Raw genomic sequence first — 14801 nt, forward strand, 5'->3', positions numbered from 1 at the left:
AAACCCACCGCTGCTGAGGGCTGACCTAAGTGAAATAAATCACATTCTGTACATTCCTGCCTAAACTGTCTCATTTTCTACGCCCAGCTCCAAACTGATGGATCTGCTTGTGAAAACTGGCATCAGCCCTCCACTGATGTGATGGATTATCCTCCAGAATCACATCTACGAAAAATCTGTCATCGAAAAGTTGCAAAGAGAGCTCGTGTTCTTCAGGGAGCTACTTAGTGAACTGTCTATAAATCAAAGAGTAATTAACTCAGGGTCAATTTAGAATCTCATATTTTGCTCTACAAAATGTGTTTGGAATTAAAATAATTTATTGGCATAGGCAGCTTTGATTTATGGTAATTTATGACGCATCATGAGCTGTCCTAATCTATCAGACAGTTCATGCTAATGCATAAGAGCTTTAATAACCTGCACTGAAGGCACACTCCAACATTTTTAGGAAATACATCTATTTAGTTTCAAGATGAGAATTTCATAAGAAGGCTGAAACCAATGTTATTATATAAAAACCTCAATTCCATAAAAGTTGGTGTGTTTTGTACAACATGAGTACAAACAGAAGACACTGATTTTGCAAATCCTTTTTCACCGACACTCAATTGAATACAGCACAAAGACAAATTTCATCTGATGCACTTCATTGTTTTTTAGATTATACATACATTCTGGATTATATGCCTGCAACATGTTAAAAAAGCTGGGACAGGAGCATTTTCCCTTCTGTGTCACATCCCCTTTTCTTCTTACAACAAGTTGCAATGAGTTACTCAACAGTGTAGGATCTCTTTTTGATATTTTTCCCTAAATAATGCAACATACAGTTTGGATTGAAGACCTGCACTCTTTTGCTGCAGAGCCATGCTGCTGCAACTCATGCAGAATGTGGTTTGGCATTGTTTTGCTGAAATAAGCAGATATATTTATGAAAACTATGCTGTTTGAATGGAAGTATGCGCTCCAAAACCTGTATGTACTTCTCAGTATCAATTGTGCCTTCACAGATGTGCAAGTGACCCATGCCATGGGAACTAACACACCCCTACACTATCTCTGATGGTGGCTTTTGAACTTTGCACTGATATCAATCTGGACGGTCTTTTTCCTATTTAGCTGTCAGAACTTGACGGCCATTACTTTAGAGACAATTTGAAATGTGGATTCAGTCAGCACTGCTGAGCCAAGAGACTCAGTAGTGCTGTTAGATGTTGCTGATAAACGGCATTTACTGTGCATGGTAGAGTCTCAACTTATAAATACAGCAATGCATTGTATTAATTAACAATGGCTTTCCAAAGTGTTCCCGGGCTCACATTGCAATATTCATCACAGAATGACGTGGAATATTAAGCCGCCTGAGGGATCAAAGGTCACAGGTTTGTAGGTTTTTGGCCTTGCTCCTTTCTCGCAGTGATTTTTCCAAATTCTGGAGAGTAGATGGTAAAATCTTAGACTTCCCTTCAATTGCACATTAAGAACTGTCATTCATGCACTGTTGGACCATTTGTCCATGCAGTCTTTCGCAGTGTAGAATCTTGCACCATCGATGATTGTTAACAACTTAGCCTTCTGGAGTACTCCTTTAATTACCCAATCGTGGTTCTGACACCTTTATAAATTAACCAGCTTACATGTGTTTTTTTTCCAGGTGTTTAATAAGAATTCCATAATTTTCAGAGTCATTTCTTGCTCCTTTTTATATCATGCATGTAAGATGTATGTATAAACTTCGTCAGCATGAATGTGAAGTGTCTTGTCTTCGTACTCGAATCTGTCTTTATTTGCAATTTGCAAATTGGCCCCACTTTAAATGAATTAGGGTCTGTTCAATACATTTTTGTCACTAACAAGTCAACACACATGACAGCCTGATTGCGCCTTTGTGCTTTAAAATTTGCCAATCAAGCTCTGTATGGCACATGCAAGGATCCCAAGCAAGTATGCATTAACAAATATATACTACATTTAGCACTTTTTCCTAATAAAGCAATCAAAATAGCTTAAAATGTAAACATTCAGTTAAATAAAATTTTAGACAGAAGCAGGCAGACAAACATGTCTGACAATACTAAAGGCTTAAAATTGTACAACCCCCCCCCCCCCCAAAAAAAAAAAAAATAATATAATCTATTAAAATAAATGTTTTAGTGATAATTTCCTAAAAGATAATGAAGTCACACTCTCCCCTGGTTTGTTGTTTTCAGCTCTATGTTCACAGTAATAGAGCACCCTGTCCTTTAGCTTGTCTATGATTCACTCAGAGGCTCAAGCATGTTTCATACATGTTATTTCCATGTGAACCCCACCCTCCAGCCGTTCACTCAGTCACCATGTGGGGGAATGCGTGACGGCCCTGCCTGCTCAGAGATATTTTTTTCTAGGTTCACAATAACAGAGTGCTGTCTGAAGAGTATAAGTAAAGGACTTCCCATACCTAAGAATAGATTTTCCTCCATCATCTTTGGGATGCGTATCACTCGAAATTGATCAAGGAATCTTGTTTTCAGATGTTTATCAGTTTGTTTGCTTCTGTCCAGTTGACAGAAGCTTGATGGTGAAACAAGAGGGGTTGGGAGAAGTGAGGGAGTTGTGCTAAAACAGAGCATTTGTTTTGGTCTGAAAATCTGATCTACAAGTCAGATAGTAAACCTTTGATTTGTAGTTTACATTTACAGTTTAATATTAAAATCAATGGTGTAATTTAGGAAAAGTATCAAGTGGTGCTGTAAATATGTCAGTGATCTATTAAAATTTTTTTTAGCATTTTCCATCAGGGCTCCTCGACTTTGGAACGACCTACCTGAGGAGATAAGGCATGCAGAATCAGTCAGTTCTTTTAAATCACTACTTCAAACACATTTTTACAGACTTGCTTTTATGTTATGTCATCTTCCTCTTCTTGATTGGTTCTAATGATTTAATTTGGTTCTAATCTTTTAACAGATTTATTCCTATTTTTACTCTTCGTTTATTTCATTTAACTTTTACCTCACCCTTCAATGTTTCTGTCCATTTTTTTGTTTACTCTCTTTCTGCTTGGCTCCAAAACTTATCATTGTTAAAGCCTCATTTGTATGGAGCGTCATCTTTGACAGATTTTTTTCCCCCTTCACTGCAAATTTACCGGTTTTACTGGCTGTTGTCCTGCTTCTCTTATCACATCTGATTACTTTTACCCTCCTTTTAATGTTTTTATTTCTCTTGTTTATTTTTTTTTTTTTTTACCCCTCTATGTCCCTTTAAGCTGCTCACTCCTGCATTTCGGTCCTCTTGGTTTCAACCTGTGTAGCTGGGTTCCTGTGGTGCTTAGGTTCTGATATTTCCATTGTTTTTTAGCACCTATGATGACCATGCTCTACTGATTGTTGAGGTTTTAATTTGTTACTTGATCATGTTCTCTGTTGTTGCACTGTTGGGTTCTGTTGATGTTTCTGGGTGTCATTGTTCTGTTGTCTCTGTCTTTTCTTAGTTGTTTTGCTCTTAACCATGTCAAAGCACTTTGCAAACCTTTGTTTTTAAAAGTGCTCTATAAATAAAGTTATTATCATCATTATTATTACAAAACTCACTTTCTTAGTAGCAGTCATCTTCAGTCACTACAGTATGAACTACCAACCAGTTACTGTACATTCCCTCACAGTGTTTTAAAGGCTAATGCAAGTCATTGTGACTTCCCAATAAGTTTAGACCCTATGCATTTTTACAGAGAACACAGAGATAAAGCTTTACATTTTTGTATCAGTGAGTATATTTTTACCGTGTGTATTTTGTGTTAGTCCAACAATAACTAGGCTTTTAAATGCATGTGAACATGTTAGTTACTCATTGCATACTAAGCTGAATTTCTCATAGTGATACTAACACACCCTGATATTGTGACTGGGTCAGCATGCTCCTCAGTCCCTGTGCCAAGCTTTTACCAGGAAGTCAAACAGGATAGAAGAAAGCTGGGAAGAATATAAGACAAAGGTATCAACTTGGTGAGAGCAAGAGCAAGATTCATGCATTTCTGGTTAGACACAGAGGCACCGTTCACGCTGTATTAGATGAAATGTACAAAGCTGTAAAATTGCCCATGTTGAAACTGTTGAAACAAAAACAGTTTGATGCTTGCTAGCTTGATTGTTTCTGCTGCATGCTCACTTGTTGGTAGATCTTGTAGTATGCTAAATAAAAGGCTCAGATCCAAAAAAGTGCAATTGTAAAAGGGCATATCCAAAGGGCAAGTTTAAAGGGGAGGATTGTGCACTTACTTTAACATACTTCACATCGATATATAAACATTATATCCCATGTACGCTGTTTCTGTTTGGCGAAATGCAGCCAAATTTTACACATTGTACCTTTAAACTTTCGTTTTCTTTTCACAAAATTAGAAAAAAGCTATTTAAAATTACATTACCGCGGGTCGCCCTCACGGAGGCTGACATAACGAACCGCCATGTTGTCTATGGCAACGTTTTGGGGACAGAAAGAGCGTAACGTGATTTTTAAATACGAACCTCCCCCCAGTCCTGAAAGCTACCTGGAAGGCAGGTGGAGAAGAAGACTGACCTATAATCTATAAAAATAATGGTTGCAAAAATGAATGAATAACCCCTGACCTTGTCACTGCTGTAATTAATGTCTGGCTCATGATCTTTTTTGGTCTTCACAGGCTCTCGTCGCTTGGTGATGTGACGTTTTGGTAACAGATGGGCTTATTCTAAAATCTGAATGCTAGATGTCGCTAAAATGCCAAATTTTACACATTGTACCTTTAAGTGTCTTGCCAAAGGACACACTCATGTGATTTCAGGAACCTTCCAGTTGTGAAATGACAAACGCTACCTACTGAGCCACAGTTACCCCTAAAACCTCATTTAGATGATGTTAAATCTGTGGCATATGATGTGATAGTCATGAAATTATTTTTGATTTATTGCAATCGTGATTTTGATAAATGGAGAGGTTAGACTTAATGTAAAGTTTATTTCAAAGGATACTCATTATCATTATTATTATTCAGTTGTTTTTATGGTTTTTGAAAACATCAAGAAGAAGAACAGAACAGATTCCCTACAACATCAAAAGAAATTGCAACCATCCCCTCCCTGAAGACTGGCTGACAAAAGGATGAAAAGAAATACATTTAAAGAAACACAGAAACATGAAAAATTAAAATAATAACAATAAAATGGTATGAAACAAAACAGGGCAATAAATAAGGCAGTAATTACATAAAACTTCCATAAGAGGTGGCAAAAGGCACTAAACCATTTTCCTTTACTGTATACATTATCATAATAGTCCAGGAATGACTGCCATATTTTGTAGAATTCCTCCACTGACCCATGAGTTGTATATCTAATCCTTTTTCAACAGATGCTCATAACGAGCAAGCTCATACCAAGAGTGAGGGGTTGGAGGATATAAAGAGTAGCTGTCCTGCTTAAACCATGTTGAGTTCACACATCTCATATTTTTATTATACATCTAACGTGAAATGTGAAATTAAATCAATGTATCAAAGGAGACATGCAGCAGTGGCCTTTTCCCACTCTGTTTGTCCTCAGAGTCTGTATCAGACAACACTTGTGCTACTAATGAGAGGAGAGTAGTTTATAGCTGTGAATGATCCTACAGCAGCTGTATACAGATAAAAATGCAGACCTAGCTGGCAAAATAAAGCGAGAGACTTGCCCTGGTGTAGTCTCTGTCTGAAAACTGTCCACACAGCCAAGAGGACTGGATATCCTCTTTCCCTACTGCTAGTTTGTTGGGCTGCAGGGGCAGAAACTGTCAACGGGTGTGCAGGGGGATTTCAAAATAAAGGCGTTGTTTGAAGCATTGATGTAGATCGATGTTTTGATTATCAATCAACCAATTGATATTTCGATGGATCATTACACCCCTAGTAAACACACTCAGTGTTTGTATGTCTACTGCATGAAAATCACACACAATTATGTGATTAATAAATCACTGACAATCAAATCTGTTGGTGACAAATTGTCTAATCGATATCTTAGACTAGTTAACTAATGCATTTATAATTTGCATTTAAATCAATTTGAAAATAATCTAGGAACATGACTGACAGCAGAATAGTTATACTTCTGCAATAAATGGATTCTCCGCTGGTGTTTGTAGTCGGGGACAAGGACAGCAGTCAAATGAAATTGCCTGAGAGCTATAACCATGGCTTAACTTACCTGTGCCTGTAAGCGTCTGAGTATTTTAACTTTCTTCCTGCCATGTGCCACTGAGCGCAAGAAAATTCAGACAGAATCCTGCTGAAGTTTGGCAATAAGGTTAATAACCTCCAGTAAACTTTAGAGACTCCTCATGTTAGCTTGGCTAAGAGCTTTCTTTAACACAGAACAATCACAGTACATGCTTTCTTTATTAGCTTCACTGAAGTCTGGGGGGAACACCAAGGCTGTAGACCCATTTATGTAAACACAGATACATACACTGTTTCCTTTAGCATAAAAACACAAATGCACAGATCTGGATTTGAGAACCGATTGGGTTTGGGGTCTCAAGAGCTGGGGTGTGAATAAATCCAGCCTGCTTTCTTTTCCTCCAAACACTTTTGATTGTTTTATACCACAAAAAAAAAAAAACATTTTGCATATTTTCTCAACATGTGCAGCAGACATGTGCAGCACTCCACAAAGTACTTGCAGAAGTTGCATGAACATGATGTCTGACTTAACTTTAAAATATTTGAGAGGCACTTCTTGCTCCTTTCTGTCACTTTTTTTGGCAAACAATGAAATTTCCCTGCATGCCAAACAGCTCTTAAGTATGCAAATATATGACGCATTAAGCTTTCTTTGTTATCCTGGACCTTTTTTTTACCTTTTTGGCTGTCATTCCCGTCCTTTGATCTCATTTGAAAACACTGCGCCTGACAGAAATGTAATAATTTAAAGCACATGCACAAATCTTGATGTACAGGGCTTACTTCGTCTTAGTGTTACAATATTTATTCAGGAAAAGCTTTCAGTCTGGCATGGCTTCGACTAACATTTGGAAAGAACAAAGAAAATATGCTTTCATTATGAGTGTTGCTTGTGTGTAGCTCAGCCATGGACGTACTTCAAGGAAAAAAAAAATGTTGAACCAAACTCAAACTAAGAACATCACGTTTTTCAAAGAGAAAAAAAATGAAAGGTATGTGAGCTGGAGTCTCCATCGGTGCATGTGAGTTTGATTTGAAACTGAAGTTTTCTAATTTAATTTCACACTTCCAGGAATGCACAAACACAGCTCATCCCCCACTCTCCTACACACATGCAAACATGCAGACAGCACACACTCTCAGTGCAGGTTCAGACCAAGCAGAAGGTGAGCAGGCTGGCCAGCAGAAGGAATCCCTCAGCCTGATAAATATGAAATATGGAGTTGGTTTCTTTCATCTATTTCGCCCTCAGTCGGACATCAGGAGACATTTAAAGAGTATGTCACAGTCCTGCACTGCTAATTAACCTCCTCTTTGTTGCTTTTCTGTGAATGTTATGACAAATCTCTGAGTCCAGAGTGCAAGAAAACAAGGATTTATCAGCCACAGAAACACAAGTGTTGTGTAAGACAAAAACTGCGAACATGGCACAAGTCAAAGTGTAGCTCATGTCAGGTGACTGTGCAAATGATCACAGTTTGCCTTTAAAGTCTATTGTGCAAAAATAAAGCTGTGTTCAAACTGTGTACCAATTGTATGTGGCAGCCTCCCATGTAGACAGCTGAAGCCAGAGAATACATGTAAAAATACTGCAGTTGTTTGAGTGTTCAATTGAGGCTGGCAGCTAGGATCGGACATAATCCAATTTATACTCTTTAAATGTATAAAAACTGTCCAGCCATGAGCATCTGATGATAAAAAAATCATTTTAGGCCTGGCACACACAAAAAGACTTTTAAAATAATTTTTAAAAAGTTAGAGAAATCAGTGACCTTATAACATCACTAATTATATAATTTCCCATCTGATTAAACACAAAATATAATCCTGTTAACCGACTAGAGTCAAATAAATACCTTCTGTCAACTTATTTCATACTGCAACAGTACAAGGTCACACATAACTGTGCGAAGCTTGTTTGCTAGCATGCTAACAACTGATAACATTAGCAGTGCTAGCGCCAGCTAACCTTTGCAAAGCAGATGGATCAGCCAGACTCCATGTCTGTCATCAGTCAAATCCATCTCGAAAAGCTCCTGTCCACAATGTTTGTGCTGGGGAGAAGGAAGCGGTAGCTATGGGCGGGGTTTAGTTGTACTTAAAGCTGTTTGCAATGGCTGCCTCCAGTGCGATGATTAGCTCAGATATAGCTCGAGTGTAGCGTCAATTTGACCACATTTCTGCATGAAATAAAGAATAAAAACAGAGATGCCGACCTGCTTCAGCATGAGTTTATAAGAGTGATGGGGGGAGGTGGTAATTTGTTGTGTGAGTGGCTGTATACAATGGCTGCTATAGTTGAGTGATAATCTCGGACTTAGCCAAAGCGCTAGCTTTATCAGAACTGAACATTTCTTTATCAAAACAAGGGCAGACAGCAACACTGAAAGCGTTTCATGATGGAAAAGATGTTTTCTCTTCTCTCCTGGCCTGCTTTGGCATGGGTTTGCGATTGTTATGGGTGGGGTTATCCGATGGCTGCTGCTGCGGTAGCTGTTAGCTTAGATGCAGCTGCAGGAAAGTGACAGTTTCCATTTCTGATGTCAATCTCACTTTCATGATTACTGCTGTTGGCATAGCTGTGTTTGCTGTGCTTCCTCATCGATCAGCTAGCTCTCCGATTGGCTGTTGTTCCATTCCACGTAATAATCCTGCTCATGCCTGCTCGGCTCTCCCCCACATAACAACATTTCTGATCGTAAATACTGACATGTTTAACATTTATGATCTTACATCAGAGCAGCTCATCTTTCAAACAGATTGGAGAGGAAAAGATCACTGTTGACACACCACAAGAAAATCTGTCAAGATAATCTTTAGAACCATCCAGGGCTTTGCTGACCTTGGCCAGACGATGGAATCAGACTGAAACCTGCATGATAATCTTGCAGGTCGGACCAAGTACTGTCAGCAAGCAGAATGAGTGCCTCCACATTCATTTCATTCAATCGTTTACAGAGTCAAAAACACAATAGGAACACTTCCAGGAGTACTGGAAATGATTTATAGTTGCAGTGTTGTTTACAAAATTCACTAAACTGAATTGCATTATGATGGATGATGGTATGAATCTTTGCTACCTTTTCCTTTACTTTCATTTATCTAAACAAAAAGTTTAAACATTTTTGTTTTAACATCACTGAAACCAAAGAGAACTTCTTTTTCCTTTTTACAAAGTAAAAAGCTGGCAAATAGTAACTTGTTGAATTTATTTTAGATGTTTTTTGTCCACCAATTTAGAATTCAATCACCTAAGGCAGCAAAGGCTGACAATGAATCTACAACAGATGTCACAACTTAAACAAAGACAAGAAAAAACATCCATGTACAATGTTAGGTAATGAAGAGAGCCACGATCCTTTCTTTTGCCACCTCCCACTGGTGTAGGGGTTTTATTTTTCTACATTTGCCTCAGTCAAGACAAAACACAGATCAGAGCTAGACACTGAAAATAAAGTGTGTCAGTCTCACAGCTGCAATCCAGACCTAAGAAGATCTGCAGCTCCAAACAAGCCCAAAACCAGACACTAAAATGATTGCAGGACTGGAAGTATAAATCTGAAAATGAGATTTTCATCAACTTTTTCTTTTCATTTGATTAAGAAGTATTTCATCTTCAAAGAGCTGGGTTTAAAGACATGTTCAAAGCAATGACTGCTGGCACATCTTAAACAAGAGTTTAATGCTGCAGGATTGCTAACTGTTCACTCTGTAGAAGATGCATGTTAGTTTTTACAGAGGTTAAGAAATAGTCTAAAAAACACTGAACTAATGAAGTGTTACTCAGTTATCTGGCTGGTGAAGAGGGATAAAGGTGAGTTTTTGCTGATGTCTTAATATGAGGTCCAAAAGCAAACAAGACCATCTATAAAAAGATTTATTTTCAAGTTTTCTTAATGCATGTACCCTCTGATGTGGCTTGGCGAACACATAAAGATGAAATGCAAGTGGTGAGTACATAAAATAAGATGGTGAAGATTTTTTTTTGTACACACATAGAGGTTAGATCAACAAAGAGCTAAAAACCCTAATTTGCCCACAGGGGGCGCCAAATGAACAAAGCTTGAAAGTTCCTCAAAGAAGCTTTAAAAATGAACCCTGCATATTAAAACATTTTTTATTTTATTAACATTATGCAAGTGTAGGTTGTAAAAAGAAACACACTAGAGTTCTACATGAAGAAATTTGAAACAATAGATTTGCATGCACTGCGGTGATGTCAATTTGTTTTTCTTCCTATGGAGTGTCATTCTTAATTATTATTGTAAGGTAGATTTAGGTGAGAACAATCATGAAGATGTGAAGAAAAAGCAAATAATTTCAAAATCAGTTGAACGCAAATTATAATTGTGTTGTGAGTTTAAAGTTAAGAAAACACTCAGGAAACAGTCAAAACTTAGCACTGTTTATTTATTGTGGGTACAAAGTGAGAGGTTGGTTCGCAGAATGTGGCTAATGTTAGCAATGCCAGCACCACTCGACTCCAAACTCAATCCCTCTGTTATTGTGTAAATATAACCGACAAAGCAATGTAAAACTGTATCCCCATTTTCTAGATCAAAATGGTGCTAAACTGTGCTGTTTCTATGAGATGCTATAGGTGCTAACAGTTCACTGCCGTTTACGCTAGTGTTAAAGAGCACTGTGGCAGCACAGCAGTAGATATAAGTGTCCACACAGCTGTGGTTTGTTCCTCTGAAAGCACCAATCTCCGTTTCAGAGTCCTTCATACCAGCGTCTGTTTTTGCTATAGGCTAAAACAGATGACTTCTGCTTCTCTCTGCAGTGCCAGCTGTTTTTAATAGTCTAGTAGGCTTGATATTTTTTTTATTAAAGGAAAATTAACTTGGAAAACATAAAAGATATAAAGGAATCCTGTCCTGGCATTAGAAGCAGCTGTAGACCTAGAAATAACACACTTAAAGGAAAATTCAGATCCGTTCTATTCCACCAATGCTGTTGTTGGTGATGTGTCTTTCATGGACGAGCATGTACAAAGAGCCAGCTCTGTTATGTGGAGGATAACAGCTGGAATCTTCTTTTTCTTCTTATATTTTGTGTGCGTCTGTGTGTTATTGACTGGCTAGCAGGGATGATCTCTTCCCCACGCTGCTCTACCACAGGCACACCATGTGTTGATGTGACTGATACTTGTATATCCATGAATTTATAGACGATGCCCCCTTGGATCTAACGCAAGGAACTGCACTTTTTTACAGATAGATTAAAAGCTGATAAACTACGTGTGGCTGTTGGGGAGAGGAGGATATTGTACTGTTTTTTCACCATTAAACAGCTTGGATTATGTGTTTGGGGAATGACAGGGATAAAATCGGACTAATAATGCATATCAAGAAGTTATTGCAGAAGTTGGCCAACTAGGAAATTAGCATATATTTCATACATGGACATATAAACAGCTGAACAGGCTAAGCTAAACTAACTTTAGCCATTCATAGTTGGTTTATATGTTAAATAATCCGTTCTTAATCTAACAATCCCTTCAAACTTTTCAATTAAATGTTTAAATATATCTGACACAACCAAAATGTTCTTACAGCACTGATAAATCATGATATTTCATATCAAAGTTGTTAATCTGACTGCATTTCATATCAGGCTGGTAATTATGACTTGTCCTAGCCTCTTATCTAGTTAGCAGCTTAGTCAGCTAGCACACTGTCACACAGTCTCTCCGAAATCTACCGCAAAAGTTCATTTCTTTCATCATACTTGTGGCTGTTCAGGAGGAAAATATATCGGAGGGGAGGGTTTCACAGGCAGGTCGGACATCACGGAGATTCCCATCAGAATCAATGGACTTCTAGTTGACTTACCTCTGTAACCATACGTATGTGGAAGTGAGGAGTCATGCTTGATGGTGTAACATTATTTTATATCAGGTTTGTCATACAGCCCAGCCAGTGAGCAAATTTCATCTGACCCACAATGTATTCACAGGAGACAGTATATTTTGAAAAATTATTTAATTATAATTATTTTTAAATTATTTTCATTAATCATAAAATCTAGCATAAGTCAAGCAAAATACCAGCACACATATCAATCAGATGCTTTGACGCTGCTAAATTTAGAAGGTCAAGTGAAGCAAAACTAGGACCCAAATGAAGAGCCGTTTGAAAGCTGAAAGAGCTGGCTCTTCTTCTCCAGATGACCCAGATCACTGCAAAAAGCTGGATTTCCCATCACTTAAAGCCAGTATGTGAAGTCCTGAATTTAATTGGTCAGTGAGATGTATGTGACAATGATGGGAGCAGTGCTGATCCAAAAGCTGAACTATGTTCAGCTGAGAGCACTGCGAGCGCTGCTGTGAAAAAATGTCTGACACTGAGGTTATTTTTGTGCCCAGGACTTTGAGCACTGAAAACACTGGACTACACTGGTTTTGTATTGCAATGAGTGCTGCAAGTGAAAAAAACATGACAACTGTGAGCACAAGCCCTTTGCAGGAGCTACAGGGGCCACTAGTGGTGGGCAGCTGCATGACAGTTGGAGCATTTGAGCAGGATTGGGTTTTAACTAGTTAGGATTATGAAGAAAAGCTCAACTGACAAGTAATTCTGGTACAACTACAGAATGACTGGGCGTTTAATTAACCATTTGGCATCACTACCCAGAATGCACTGAACAATTATGGCAGTCTACATGTGATTCTGTTCATGTGAATTTCCAAGAATGAAAAGAATGTGTGTTTCCTTGTACAACATATGAACAGATGACACCAGTAAAAATCTAATAGAGTCAACATGTCTCAAGATTTTTCTTCCTTTGTTGACTTAAAAAAAAGCTGCAACTCCACCCAACAAAATTTCAGAATAATAAAGTTGTCATGAGAGTAAATAAGTGGTTTTCTAAAGAACTTTTCATGTGCTTTAATGTGCACAAACCCTGAAACAGGAACAACCCTGACACAGTAACAAAACTACTGTTTCTGTATTTTGTGAACAGCGTGTTCCTGGGGAAAATTTCTGTGGTTTAACTTTTTCTGCACATATTTATTACATTGCAAAGAAAGGAGAAAACAAAATATAAATGCATTAAAAAAGAAGAAAACAAACGAAGTGCCTCTTATTCCTCCCACATTAATAAACATTTGTGCAGTCCTTCATTGTTACTACATTGTTTGCACTTCACACAATAAAACAAGCTTTGCAGAATCCTGACTAATGTGGTGATTGTTTCATGACCTGTAGATGATTTTATTTATTTGTTATGGATTGTGTGCAGGTAATCAATAATGTCCGTGTAACTCTCCCTCATCTCTCTAAAAATTTCATAATAATAAAACCTTACCGTTTGCTACTTTCTCAAAACATTTTGGGAGTCACCTTACTTTTCAGCCAAACCAGCACATTCTTGAGGCTGCCTGCTGTTGCAGAAATACAAATGTATTCTGCCATATCAGGTCAAATCTCCCCCCTGATCTGGGATGTAAGAAGATCTGATCAGAAGTAGACTGAGAACACGAAAATGTTGCTCATATTTGACAGATGGAAATGCTAAAATTCTCAGAGCAATACTTTGTTATAAATATGGTTACATAAATGTGCAGATAAAACTATTAATATAACACATCTATTTTTATCTTTTGGTTTCTTTTTATGGATCATCCCACGCTTTTTAGCATGCAAATCTTCAACAACAGCCCAGTTTTCTCAGGGAACTAATCATGCTACATGCTCTATTTTTATCATGTATGTGAACATGTGATGGTTATGCTGCTTTATCTTTTCTTAGAAGTTTACTGAGCAGTTTGTTATGCAACCATTACAGCTGAGCATGGAGTGAGACGGAACAGGCTGCAGAGGGCCTCAGTCTCATGAGAGCCCAAGATTTCCCCAAAACAGATCTCACAGCGTGGAGCAGATCTTTGAATTTGACTGAACCACAATCTGGTGGTCGCATATAAACTCCATATGCTGTTTATGGAGAGAGTGAAAGAGAGGAAATGAGAAGCCTGCTTTTGCTTGTTTTTCAGGGTGCTTGTACAAAGTTTGGCCACTAGGGAGCATCAGGGACTGAAGAAAGACAGACTTTGGCTCATGCTTCATGCTGTTAAGTAAGTTTGTAAGATATTTTTATACAGCTTCAATCCTTTTGACCATATATGTGTCTCTAGTTCTAGCCTATATGCTCATGAGCCTTATATGTCAATGTTGACTGCACTAAGTATCAGCTAATATGATTAAACCCTGTCATTAGGTTCGTCTTTTTGCTTACATTTCATATCTATTGAGGTCATATCACCCTCCACTGGCTGTCCACCCTCATATAAACCACTCTTCTGTTTGCAGACCTGTTGCTCAGCTCTCTGCTGCTTTACATTGCAAATACACCCCTGTTTACATTTGCTCTGCACTGACAATGGTCACTAAGGGTTACCTTGACTCACAACACAGGTAACCAATCAGAGCCCACAGGGGGGGCAGTTCTATATGAAAAAAGAGGAAGCAATAACTGACAGAGGCTGATGGGAAGAAAAAAAAAATCAACACTGATCTAAAGTCTGTGTGAGTTTGTATCTGTGAGTGGAGATACACCAACAGAAACTGATCCCAGGTCTGTGAGCACATGACGGCAGCCTGTTTGCCAAAAGGGATGA

Source organism: Cheilinus undulatus, linkage group 13 (genome assembly GCF_018320785.1).
Source record: "Cheilinus undulatus linkage group 13, ASM1832078v1, whole genome shotgun sequence".
Lineage (NCBI taxonomy): Eukaryota > Metazoa > Chordata > Actinopteri > Labriformes > Labridae > Cheilinus > Cheilinus undulatus.